This window comes from Halictus rubicundus, unplaced genomic scaffold (assembly GCF_050948215.1).
Source record: "Halictus rubicundus isolate RS-2024b unplaced genomic scaffold, iyHalRubi1_principal scaffold0043, whole genome shotgun sequence".
Taxonomy (NCBI): Eukaryota; Metazoa; Arthropoda; class Insecta; order Hymenoptera; family Halictidae; genus Halictus; species Halictus rubicundus.
Window position 1 is genome coordinate 1057602 of NW_027488584.1, and position 14715 is coordinate 1072316.

A 14715-nucleotide genomic window follows, 5' to 3' on the forward strand; every position below is an offset into this window, starting at 1 on the left:
GAGGATAGTATAGGATAGAGAATACGACAGGATAGAGGATAGGATAGGATAGGGGATAGGATAGGATTGAGGATAGGATAGGATAGAGGATAGGATAGAGGAAATTGTTTGATAGACGATTGGATAGGATAGATGATGGGATAGGATAGAGGATACGATAGTATAGAGGATAGGATAGGATAGAGGATAGGACAGGATTGAGGATAGGATAGGATAGAGGATGGGATAGGATAGAGGATACGATAGTATAGAGGATAGGATAGGATAGAGGATAGGATAGGATAGAGGATACGATAGGATAGAGGATAGGATAGGATAGAGGATTGTATAGGATAGAGGATAGGATAGGATAGAGGATTGTATAGGATAGAGGATAGGATAGGATTGAGGATAGGATAGGATAGAGGATAGGATAGAGGAAATTGTTTGATAGACGATTGGATAGGATAGATGATGGGATAGGATAGAGGATACGATAGTATAGAGGATAGGATAGGATAGAGGATAGGACAGGATTGAGGATAGGATAGGATAGAGGATGGGATAGGATAGAGGATACGATAGTATAGAGGATAGGATAGGATAGAGGATAGGACAGGATTGAGGATAGGATAGGATAGAGGATGGGATAGGATAGAGGATACGATAGTATAGAGGATAGGATAGGATAGAGGATAGGATAGGATAGAGGATACGATAGGATAGAGGATAGGATAGGTTAGAGGATAGTATAGGATAGAGAATACGACAGGATAGAGGATATGATAGGATAGGGGATAGGATAGGATTGAGGATAGTATAGGATAGAGAATACGACAGGATATAGGATAGGATAGGATAGGTGATAGGATAGGATTGAGGATAGGATAGGATAGAGGATAGGATAGAGGATTGGATAGGATAGAGGAAATTGTTTGATAGACGATTGGATAGGATAGAGGATGGGATAGGATAGAGGATACGATAGTATAGAGGATAGGATAGGATAGAGGATAGGATAGGATAGAGGATACGATAGGATAGAGGATAGGATAGGATAGAGGATTGTATAGGATAGAGGATAGGATAGGATTGAGGATGGGATAGGATAGGGGATATGATAGATGATAGGATAGAGGATAGGATACAGGATAGGATAGAGGATAGGAATGGATAGATGATAGGATAGGATAGAGGATAGGATAGGTTAGAGGATAGTATAAGATAGAGAATAGGATAGGATTGGATAGAGGATACGATAGCACGGACGATACGACAGGATAGAGGATAGGATAGGATAGGGGATAGGATAGGATTGAGGATAGGATAGGATAGAGGATAGGATAGAGGATTTGATAGAGTATTGGATAGGATTGAGGATATTATAGGATATAGGATAGGATAGAATAGAGGATAGGATAGAGGATAGGATAGGATAGAGGATAGGATAGACGATAGGATAGGATGGAGGATAGGATAGGACAGAGGATAGGATAGGATAGAGGATAGGATAGGGGATTGGATAGGATAGAGGATCGGATAGAGGATAGGATAGGATAGAGGATAGGATAGGATAGAGGATAGGATAGGATAGAGGATAGGATATAATAGAGGATAGGATAGGAAAGAGGAGCGGATAGAGGATTGGGTAGGATAGAGGATAGGATAGGATAGAGGATAGGATAGAGGATAGGATAGAGGATAGGATAGAGGATAGGATAGAGGATAGGATAGGATAGAGGATAGGATAGAATAGAGGATACGATAGGATAAAGGATAGGATAGGATAGAGGATAGGATATGATAGAGGATACGATATTATGGGCTATATGGCAGGATGGAGGACAGGATAGGATAGAGGAAAGGATAGGAAAGTGGATAGGATAGGATGGATAATAGGATAGAGGATAGGACAGAGGATTGGATAGGATAGAGGATAGGATAGGATAGAGGATAGGATAGGATAGAGGATAGGATAGGATAGAGGATAGGATAGGATAGAGGATAGGATAGGATAGAGGAAAGGATAGGATAGAGGATAGGATAGGTAATTGGACAGGATAGAGGATAGGATAAGGTAGAGGATAGTATAGGATAGAGGATATGTTAGGATAAAGGATAGGATAGGATAGAGGGTAGAGGATAGAGGATAGGATAGGATAGAGGATGGGGTAGGATAGAGGATAGGATAGGATAGAGGATAGGATAGGATAGAGGATAGGATAGGATAGAGGATAGGATAGGATAGAGGAAAGGATAGGATAGAGGATAGGATAGGTAATTGGATAGGATAGAGAATAGGATAGGATAGAGAATAGGATAGGATAGAGGATAGGATAGGATTGAGGATAGGATAGGATTGAGGATAGGATAGGGTAGAGGATAGGATAGAGGATAGGATAGATGATAGAGGATAGGATAGGATACAGGAAGGGATAGGATTGAGTATAGGATTGGATAGAGGATAGGACAGGATAGATGATAGGATAGGATAGAGGATAGGATAGAGGATAGGATAGAGAATAGGATAGGATAGAGAATAGGAACGGATGGATGATATTATAGGATAGAGGATAGGATATGATAGAGTATACGATATTATAGAGGATAGGATAGGATAGAGGATAGAATAGGTGATTGGATAGGATAGTGGATAGGATAGGTTCGAGGAATGGATAGGATAGAGAATAGGATAGGATAGATGATAGGATAGAGGAAAGGATAGGATAGAGGAAAGGTTAGAGGATAGGATAGGATAGGGGATACGACAGATGATAGGATAGGATTGAGAATAGGATAGGATAGAGGATAGGATAGGATAGAGGATACGATAGAGTATTGGATAGAGGATAGGATAGGATAGAGAATAGGATAGGATAGAGGATAGGATAGGATAGAGGATACGATTGGATAGAGGATAGAATAGAGGATAGGATAGGATAGAGGATCGGATAGAGGATATGATAGGATAGAGGATAGGATAGGATAGAGGATTGGATAAGGTAGAGGATAGTATAGGATAGAGGATAGGATAGGATAGAGGATATAATAGGATTGAGGAAATGATAGGATAGAGGATAGGATAGGATCGAGGATAGGATAGGATAGAGGATAGGATAGGATAGAGGATAGGATATGATAGAGGATAGGATAGGATAGAAAATAGGATAGGACAGAGGGTAGGATAGGATAGAGGATGGGCTAGGATACAGGATACGATAGGATAAAGGATAGGATAAAGGATAGGATAGGATAGGATAGAGGATAGGATAGGATAGAGGATAGGATAGACGACAGGATAGGATAGAGGATAGGATAGACGATAGGATAGAATAGAGGATAGGATAGGATAGAGGATAGGATAGAGGATAGGATAGGATAGAGAATAGGATAGGATAGAGGATAGGATATGATAGGGGATAGGATAGGATAGAGGATAGGATAGGGGATTTGATAGGATAGAGGATAGGATAGGGGATTTGATAGGATAGAGGATAGGATAGGAAAGAGGATAGGATAGACGATAGGATAGGATAGAGGATATGATAGGATAGAGGATAGGATAGGATAGAGGATAGGATAGGATAGAGGATAGGATAGGATAGAGGATAGGATAGGATAGAGGATAGGATAGGATAGGATAGAGGATAGGATACTATAGAGGATAGGATAGGATAGAGGATAGGATAGGATAGAGGCTAGGATAGGATAGAGGATAGGATAGGATATAGGATAGGATAGGATAGAGGATAGGATATGATAGAGGATAGGATAGGATAGAGGAAAGGATAGGACAGAGGGTAGGATAGGATAGAGGATGGGCTAGGATACAGGATACGATAGGATAAAGGATAGGATAAAGGATAGGATAGGATAGGATAGGATAGAGGATAGGATAGGATAGAGGATAGGATAGGATAGAGGATAGGATAGGATAGAGGATAGGATAGGATATACGATAGGATAGGATAGAGGATAGGATAGGATAGAGGATAGGATAGGATAGAGGATAGGATAGGATAGAGGATAGGATAGGATAGAGGATAGGATAGGATAGAGGATAGGATAGGATAGAGGATAGGATAGGATAGAGGATAGGATAGGATAGAGGATAGGATAGGATAGAGGATAGGATAGGATAGAGGATAGGATAGGATAGAGGATAGGATAGGATAGAGGATAGGATAGGATAGAGGATAGGATAGGATAGAGGATAGGATAGTATAGAGGATAGGATAGGATAGAGGATAGGATAGGATAGAGGATACGATAGGATAGAGGATAGGATAGGATAGATGATTGTATAGGATAGAGGATAGGATAGGATAGAGGATTGTATAGGATAGAGGATAGGATAGGATTGAGGATAGGATAGGATAGGGGATAGGATAGAGGATAGGATAGAGGATAGGATACAGGATAGGATAGAGGATAGGAATGGATAGATGATAGGATAGGATAGAGGATAGGATAGGTTAGAGGATAGTATAGGATAGAGAATAGGATAGGATAGGATAGAGGATACGATAGGACGGACGATACGACAGGATAGAGGATAGGATAGGATAGAGGATTGAATAGGATTGAGGATAGGATAGGATAGAGGATAGGATAGAGGATTTGATAGAGTATTGGATAGGATTGAGGATATTATAGGATATAGGATAGGATAGAATAGAGGATATTATACGTTTGAGGATGGGATACGAAAGAGGATACGATAGGATATAGGATAGGATAGGATAGAGGATAGGATAGGATAGAGGATACGATAGGACAGACGATACGACAGGATAGAGGATAGGATAGGATAGGGGATAGGATAGGATTGAGGATAGGATAGGATAGAGGATAGGATAGAGGATAGGATAGAGGATTGGATAAGATAGTGGATATTATAGGATAGACGATAGGATAGGATAGAGGATGGGATAGGATAGAGGATACGATAGTATAGAGGATAGGATAGGATAGAGGATAGGATAGGATAGAGGATACGATAGGATAGAGGATTGTATAGGATAGAGGATTGGATAGGATTGAGGATAGGATAGGATAGGGGATAGGATAGAGGATAGGATACAGGATAGGATAGAGGATAGGAATGGATAGATGATAGGATAGGATAGAGGATAGGATAGGTTAGAGGATAGTATAGGATAGAGAATAGGATAGGATACGATAGAGGATACGATAGGACGGACGATACGACAGGATAGAGGATAGGATAGGATAGGGGATAGGATAGGATTGAGGATAGGATAGGATAGAGGATAGGATAGAGGATTTGATAGAGTATTGGATAGGATTGAGGATATTATAGGATATAGGATAGGATAGAATAGAGGATATTATACGTTTGAGGATGGGATAGGAAAGAGGATACGATAGGATAGAGGATAGGATAGGATAGAGGATAGAATAGGATAGAGGATAGGATAGGATAGAGGATAGGATAGAGGATTGGATAGGATATTGGATATTATAGGATAGACGATAGGGTAGAGGATAGGATAGAGGAAAGGATAGAGGATAGGATAGAGGATTGGATAGGATATTGGATATTGTAGGATAGACGATAGGATAGAGGATAGGATAGATGATAGGATAGAGGATAGAATAGGATAGAGGATAGGATAGAGGATTGGATAGGATATTGGATATTATAGGATAGACGATAGGATAGAGGATAAGATAGAGGATAGGATAGGTTAGAGGATAGTATAGGATAGAGAATACGACAGGATAGAGGATATGATAGGATAGGGGATAGGATAGGATTGAGGATAGTATAGGATAGAGAATACGACAGGATAGGGGATAGGATAGGATAGGTGATAGGATAGGATTGAGGATAGGATAGGATAGAGGATAGGATAGAGGATTGGATAGGATAGAGGAAATTGTTTGATAGACGATTGGATAGGATAGAGGATGGGATAGGATAGAGGATACGATAGTATAGAGGATAGGATAGGATAGAGGATAGGATAGGATAGAGGATACGATAGGATAGAGGATAGGATAGGATAGAGGATTGTATAGGATAGAGGATAGGATAGGATTGAGGATGGGATAGGATAGGGGATATGATAGATGATAGGATAGAGGATAGGATACAGGATAGGATAGAGGATAGGAATGGATAGATGATAGGATAGGATAGAGGATAGGATAGGTTAGAGGATAGTATAGGATAGAGAATAGGATAGGATTGGATAGAGGATACGATAGCACGGACGATACGACAGGATAGAGGATAGGATAGGATAGGGGATAGGATAGGATTGAGGATAGGATAGGATAGAGGATAGGATAGAGGATTTGATAGAGTATTGGATAGGATTGAGGATATTATAGGATATAGGATAGGATAGAATAGAGGATAGGATAGAGGATAGGATAGGATAGAGGATAGGATAGACGATAGGATAGGATGGAGGATAGGATAGGACAGAGGATAGGATAGGATAGAGGATAGGATAGGGGATTGGATAGGATAGAGGATCGGATAGAGGATAGGATAGAGGATAGGATAGAGAATAGGATAGGATAGAGAATAGGATAGGATAGATGATAGGATAGAGGAAAGGATAGGATAGAGGAAAGGTTAGAGGATAGGATAGGATAGGGGATACGACAGATGATAGGATAGGATTGAGAATAGGATAGGATAGAGGATAGGATAGGATAGAGGATACGATAGAGTATTGGATAGAGGATAGGATAGGATAGAGAATAGGATAGGATAGAGGATAGGATAGGATAGAGGATACGATTGGATAGAGGATAGAATAGAGGATAGGATAGGATAGAGGATCGGATAGAGGATATGATAGGATAGAGGATAGGATAGGATAGAGGATTGGATAAGGTAGAGGATAGTATAGGATAGAGGATAGGATAGGATAGAGGATATAATAGGATTGAGGAAATGATAGGATAGAGGATAGGATAGGATCGAGGATAGGATAGGATAGAGGATAGGATAGGATAGAGGATAGGATATGATAGAGGATAGGATAGGATAGAAAATAGGATAGGACAGAGGGTAGGATAGGATAGAGGATGGGCTAGGATACAGGATACGATAGGATAAAGGATAGGATAAAGGATAGGATAGGATAGGATAGAGGATAGGATAGGATAGAGGATAGGATAGACGACAGGATAGGATAGAGGATAGGATAGACGATAGGATAGAATAGAGGATAGGATAGGATAGAGGATAGGATAGAGGATAGGATAGGATAGAGAATAGGATAGGATAGAGGATAGGATATGATAGGGGATAGGATAGGATAGAGGATAGGATAGGGGATTTGATAGGATACAGGATAGGATAGGGGATTTGATAGGATAGAGGATAGGATAGGAAAGAGGATAGGATAGACGATAGGATAGGATAGAGGACAGGATAGGATAGAGGATATGATAGGATAGAGGATAGGATAGGATAGAGGATAGGATAGGATAGAGGATAGGATAGGATAGAGGATAGGATAGGATAGAGGATAGGATAGGATAGGATAGAGGATAGGATACTATAGAGGATAGGATAGGATAGAGGATAGGATAGGATAGAGGCTAGGATAGGATAGAGGATAGGATAGGATATAGGATAGGATAGGATAGAGGATAGGATATGATAGAGGATAGGATAGGATAGAGGAAAGGATAGGACAGAGGGTAGGATAGGATAGAGGATGGGCTAGGATACAGGATACGATAGGATAAAGGATAGGATAAAGGATAGGATAGGATAGGATAGGATAGAGGACAGGATAGGATAGAGGATAGGATAGGATAGAGGATAGGATAGGATAGAGGATAGGATAGGATAGAGGATAGGATAGAGGATAGGATAGGATATACGATAGGATAGGATAGAGGATAGGATAGGATAGAGGATAGGATAGGATAGAGGATAGGATAGGATAGAGGATAGGATAGGATAGAGGATAGGATAGGATAGAGGATAGGATAGGATAGAGGATAGGATAGGATAGAGGATAGGATAGGATAGAGGATAGGATAGGATAGAGGATAGGATAGGATAGAGGATAGGATAGGATAGAGGATAGGATAGGATAGAGGATAGGATAGGATAGAGGATAGGATAGGATAGAGGATAGGATAGGATAGAGGATAGGATAGGATAGAGGATAGGATAGGATAGAGGATAGGATAGGATAGAGGATAGGATAGGATAGAGGATAGGATAGGATAGAGGATAGGATAGGATAGAGGATAGGATAGGATAGAGGATAGGATAGGATAGAGGATAGGATAGGATAGAGTACAGGATAGGGGATTGGATAGGATACAGGATAGGATAGGATAGAGGATAGGATAGGATAGAGGATAGGATAGGATAGAGGATAGGATAGGATAGAGGATAGGATAGGATAGAGGATAGGATAGGATAGAGGATAGGATAGGATAGAGGATAGGATAGGATAGAGAATAGGATAGGGGATTGGATAGGATACAGGAAAGGATACGATAGAGGATATGATACGATAGAGGATAGCATAGGATAGGGGATATTATAGGATAGAGGATAGGATAGGATAGAGTATAGAATAGGATAGAGGATACGATTCAGAATAGGATACATGATTGGATAGGATAGGGGATATTATAGGATAGAGGAAAGGATAGGATAGAGGATAGTATAGGATAGAGGATAGGATAGGATAGAGGATAGGATAGGATAGAGAATAGGATAGGATAAAGGATTGTATAGGATAGGGGATATTATAGGATACAGGATAGGATACGATAGAGTATAGGATAGAGGAGAGGATAGGATAGAGGATAGGATAGGATAGAGGATAGGATAGGATAGAGGATAGGATAGGATAGAGGATAGGATAGGATAGAGGATAGGATAGGATCGAGGATAGGATAGACGATAGGATAGGATAGAGGATAGGATAGGATAGAGGATAGGATAGGATAGAGGATAGGATAGGATAGAGGATAGGATAGACGACAGGATAGGATAGAGGATAGGATAGGATAGAGGATAGGATAGGGGATTTGATAGGATAGAGGATAGGATAGAATAGAGGATAGGATAGGATAGAGGATTGGATAGAGGATAGGATAGGATAGAGGATATTATAGGATAGAGGATATGATAGGATAGAGGATAGGATAGGATAGAAGATAGGATAGGATAGAGGATAGGATAGGATAGGATAGAGGATAGGATAGGATAGAGGATAGGATAGGATAGAGGATAGGATAGGATAGAGGATAGGATAGAGGATAGGATAGGATACAGGATAGGATAGGATAGAGGATAGGATAGGGGATTTGATTGGATAGAGGATTGGATAGGATACAGGAAAGGATAGGATTGATGATAGATGATAGGATAGGATAGAGGATTGGATAGGATACAGGATAGGATAGGATTGAGGTTAGATGATAGGATAGGATAGAGGATAGGATAGGATAGAGGAGAGGATAGGAGAGAAGATAGGATAGGATAGAGGAGAGGATAGGATAGAGGATAGGATAGGATAGAGGATAGGATAGAGTATAGGATAGGATAGAGGATAGGATACGATAGAGGATAGGATAGGATAGAGGATAGGATAGGATAGAGGATAGGATAGGATATAGGATAGGATAGGATAGAGGATAGGATAGGATAGAGGATAGGATAGGATAGGATAGAGGATAGGATAGGATAGAGGATTGGATAGGATAGAGGATAGGATAGGATAGAGGATTGGATAGGATAGAGGATAGATGATAGGATAGGATAGAGCATTGGATAGGATACAGGATAGGATAGGATAGAGGATAGGATAGACGATAGGATAGGATAGAGGATAGGACAGAGGATAGAATAGGATAGAGGATAGGATAGGATAGAGGATAGGATAGGATAGGATAGGATAGAGGATAGGATAGGATAGAGGATAGGATAGAGGATAGGATAGGATAGAGGATAGGATAGGATAGAGGATAGGATAGGATAGAGGATAGGATAGGATAGAGGATAGGATAGGATAGAGGATAGGATAGGATAGAGGATAGGATAGAGGATAGGATAGGATAGAGGATAGGATAGGATAGATGATATTATAGGATAGAGGATAGAATAGGATAGAGGATAGGATAGGATAGAGGATAGGATAGGATAGGATAGAGGATAGGATAGGATAGAGGATTGGATAGGATACAGGAAAGGATAGGATTGATGATAGATGATTGGATAGGATAGAGGATAGGATAGGATAGACGATAGGATAGGATAGGATAGAGGATAGGATAGGATAGAGGATTGGATAGGATACAGGAAAGGATAGGATTGATGATAGATGATAGGATAGGATAGAGGATTGGATAGGATACAGGATAGGATAGGATAGAGGATAGGATAGGATAGAGGATAGGATAGAGGATTGGATAGAGGATAGGATAGGATAGAGGATATTATAGGATAGAGGATATGATAGGATAGAGGATAGGATAGGATAGAGGATAGGATAGGATAGAGGATAGGATAGGATAGAGGATAGGATAGAGGATAGGATAGAGGATAGGATAGAGGATAGGATAGAGAATAGGTTAGGATAGAGGATAGGATAGGATAGAGGATAGGATAGAATAGAGGATAGGATAGGATAGAGGATTGGATAGAGGATAGGATAGGATAGAGGATATTATAGGATAGAGGATATGATAGGATAGAGGATAGGATAGGATAGAGGATAGGATAGGGGATTTGATAGGATAGAGGATAGGATAGGATAGAAGATAGGATAGGATAGAGGATAGGATAGGATAGAGGATAGGATAGGATAGAGGATAGGATAGGATAGAGGATAGGATAGGATAGAGGATAGGATAGGATAGAGGATAGGATACACGATAGGATAGGATAGAGGATAGGATAGGATAGAGGATAGGATAGGATAGAGGATAGGATAGGATAGAGGATAGGATAGGATAGAGGATAGGATAGGATAGAGGATAGGATAGGATAGAGGATAGGATAGGATAGAGGATAGGATAGGATAGAGGATAGGATAGACGATAGGATAGGATAGAGAATAGGATAGGATAGAGGATAGGATAGGATAGAGGATAGGATAGACGACAGGATAGGATAGAGGATAGGATAGGATAGAGGATAGGATAGGGGATTTGATAGGATAGATTATAGGATAGAATAGTGGATAGGATAGGATAGAGGATTGGATAGAGGATAGGATAGGATACAGGAAAGGATAGGATTGAGGATAGATGATAGGATATGATAGAGGATAGGATAGGATAGAGGATAGGATAGACGATAGGATAGGATAGAGGATAGGATAGGATAGAGGATAGGATAGGATAGAGGATAGGATAGGATAGAGGATAGGATAGGATAGAGGATAGGATAGGATAGAGGATAGGATAGGATAGAGGATAGGATAGAGGATAGGATAGGATAGGATAGAGGATAGGATACTATAGAGGATAGGATAGGATAGAGGCTAGGATAGGATAGAGGATAGGATAGGATAGAGGATAGAGGATAGGATAGAGTATAGGATAGGATAGAGGATAGGATACGATAGAGGATAGGATAGGATACAGGATAGGATAGGATAGAGGATAGGATAGGATATAGGATAGGATAGGATAGAGGATAGGATAGGATAGAGGATAGGATAGGATAGGATAGAGGATAGGATAGGATAGGATAGAGGATAGGATAGGATAGAGGATTGGATAGGATACAGGAAAGGATAGGATTGATGATAGATGATAGGATAGGATAGAGGATCGGATAGGATAGAGGATAGGATAGACGATAGGATAGACGATAGGATAGGATAGAGGATAGGATAGGATAGACGATAGGATAGGATAGAGGATAGGATAGGGGATTTGATAGGATAGAGGATAGGATAGGATAGAAGATAGGATAGGATAGAGGATAGGATAGGATAGAGGATAGGATAGGATAGAGGATAGGATAGGATAGAGGATAGGATAGGATAGAGGGTAGGATAGACGATAGGATAGACGATAGGATAGGATAGAGGATAGGATAGGATAGAGGATAGGATAGGATAGAGGATAGGATAGGATAGAGGATAGGATAGGATAGAGGATAGGATAGACGATAGGATAGGATAGAGAATAGGATAGGATAGAGGATAGGATAGGATAGAGGATAGGATAGACGACAGGATAGGATAGAGGATAGGATAGGATAGAGGATAGGATAGGGGATTTGATAGGATAGAGGATAGGATAGAATAGTGGATAGGATAGGATAGAGGATTGGATAGAGGATAGGATAGGATAGAGGATATTATAGGATAGAGGATATGATAGGATAGAGGATAGGATAGGATAGAAGATAGGATAGGATAGAGGATAGGATAGGATAGGATAGAGGATAGGATAGGATAGAGGATAGGATAGGATAGAGAATAGGATAGGATAGAGGATAGGATAGACGATAGGAATGGATAGAGGATAGGATAGGTTAGAGGATAGGATAGGATAGAGGATTGGATAGACGATAGGATAGGATAGAGGATAGGATAGGATAGAGGATAGGATAGAGGATAGGTTAGGATACAGGATAGGATAGGATAGAGGATAGGATAGGGGATTTGTTTGGATAGCGGATTGGATAGGATACAGGAAAGGATAGGATTGATGATAGATGATAGGATAGGATAGAGGATTGGATAGGATACAGGATTGGATAGGATAGAGGATAGGATAGGGGATTTGATAGGATAGAGGATATTATAGGATAGAGGATAGGATAGAGGATAGGATAGTATAGAGGACAGGATAGGATAGAGGATAGGATAGGATAGAGGATTGGATAGGATACAGGAAAGGATAGGATTGAGGATAGATGATAGGATATGATAGAGGATAGGATAGGATAGAGGATAGGATAGACGATAGGATAGGATAGAGGATAGGATAGGATAGAGGATAGGATAGGATAGAGGATAGGATAGGATAGAGGATAGGATAGGATAGAGGATAGGATAGGATATAGGATAGGATAGGATAGAGGATAGGATAGGATAGAGGATAGGATAGGTTAGAGGATAGGATAGGATAGAGGATTGGATAGACGATAGGATAGGATAGAGGATAGGATAGGATAGAGGATAGGATAGGATAGAGGATAGGATAGGATAGAGGATAGGATAGGATAGAGGATAGGATAGGATAGAGGATAGGATAGGATAGAGGATAGGATAGTATAGAGGACAGGATAGGATAGAGGATAGGATAGGATAGAGGATTGGATAGGATACAGGAAAGGATAGGATTGAGGATAGATGATAGGATATGATAGAGGATAGGATAGGATAGAGGATAGGATAGGATAGAGGATAGCATAGGATAGAGGACAGGATAGGATAGAGGATAGGATAGGATAGAGGATAGGATAGGATAGAGGATAGGATAGGGGATATGATAGGATAGAGGATAGGATAGGATAGAAGATAGGATAGGATAGAGGATAGGATAGGATAGAGGATAGGATAGGATAGGATAGCGGATATGATAGGATAGAAGATTGGATAGGATACAGGAAAGGATAGGATTGTGTATAGATGATCGGATAGGATAGAGGATTGAATTGGATACAGGATAGGATAGGATAGAGAATAGGATATGGGATTTAATAGGATAGAGGATAGGATAGGATAGAAGATAGGATAGGATAGAGGATAGAATAGGATAGAGGATAGGATAGGATAGAGGATAGGTTAGGATAGAGGATAGGATAGGATAGAGGATAGGATAGGATAGATGATTGGATAGGATACAGGATAGGATAGGATAGGGGAATTGATAGGATAGAGGATAGGATAGGATAGAAGATAGGATAGGATAGAGGATAGGATAGGATAGAGGATAGGATAGGAAAGATGATAGCGTAGGATAGAGGATAGGATAGGATAGAGGATACGATAGGATAGAGGATAGAATAGGATAGAGGATAGGATAGGATAGAGGATAGGATAGGATAGCGGATAGGATAGGATGGAGGATAGGATAGGGCAGAGGATAGGGTAGGGGATTTGATAGGATAGAGGATAGGATAGGATAGAGGATTGGATAGGATAGAGGATAGGATAGGATAGAAGATAGGATAGGATAGAGGATAGGATAGGATAGAGGATACGACAGGATTGAGGATAGGATAGAGGATAGAATAGGATAGAGGATAGGATAGGATAGAGTATAGGATAGGATAGAGGATAGGATGGGATAGAGGATAGAATAGGATAGAGGATAGGATAGGATAGAGGATAGGATAGGATAGAGGATAGGATAGAGGATAGGATAGAGGATAGGATAGGACAGAGGATAGCATAGGATAGAGGATAGGATAGGATAGAGGATAGGATAGACGATAGGATAGGATAGAGGATAGGATAGGACAGAGGATAGGTTAGGATAGAGGATAGGATAGGGGATTTGATAGGAAAGGATAGACGATAGGATAGGATAGAGGATAGGATAGGACAGAGGATAGGATAGGATAGAGGATAGGATAGGGGATTTGATAGGAAAGGATAGAGGATAGGATAGGATAGAGGAGAGGATAGGAGAAAGGATAGGATGGGATAGAGGACAGAATAGGATAGAGGATAGGATAGGATAGAAGATAGGATAGGATAGAGGATAGGATAGGATAGAGGATTGGATAGGATACAGGAAAGGATAGGATTG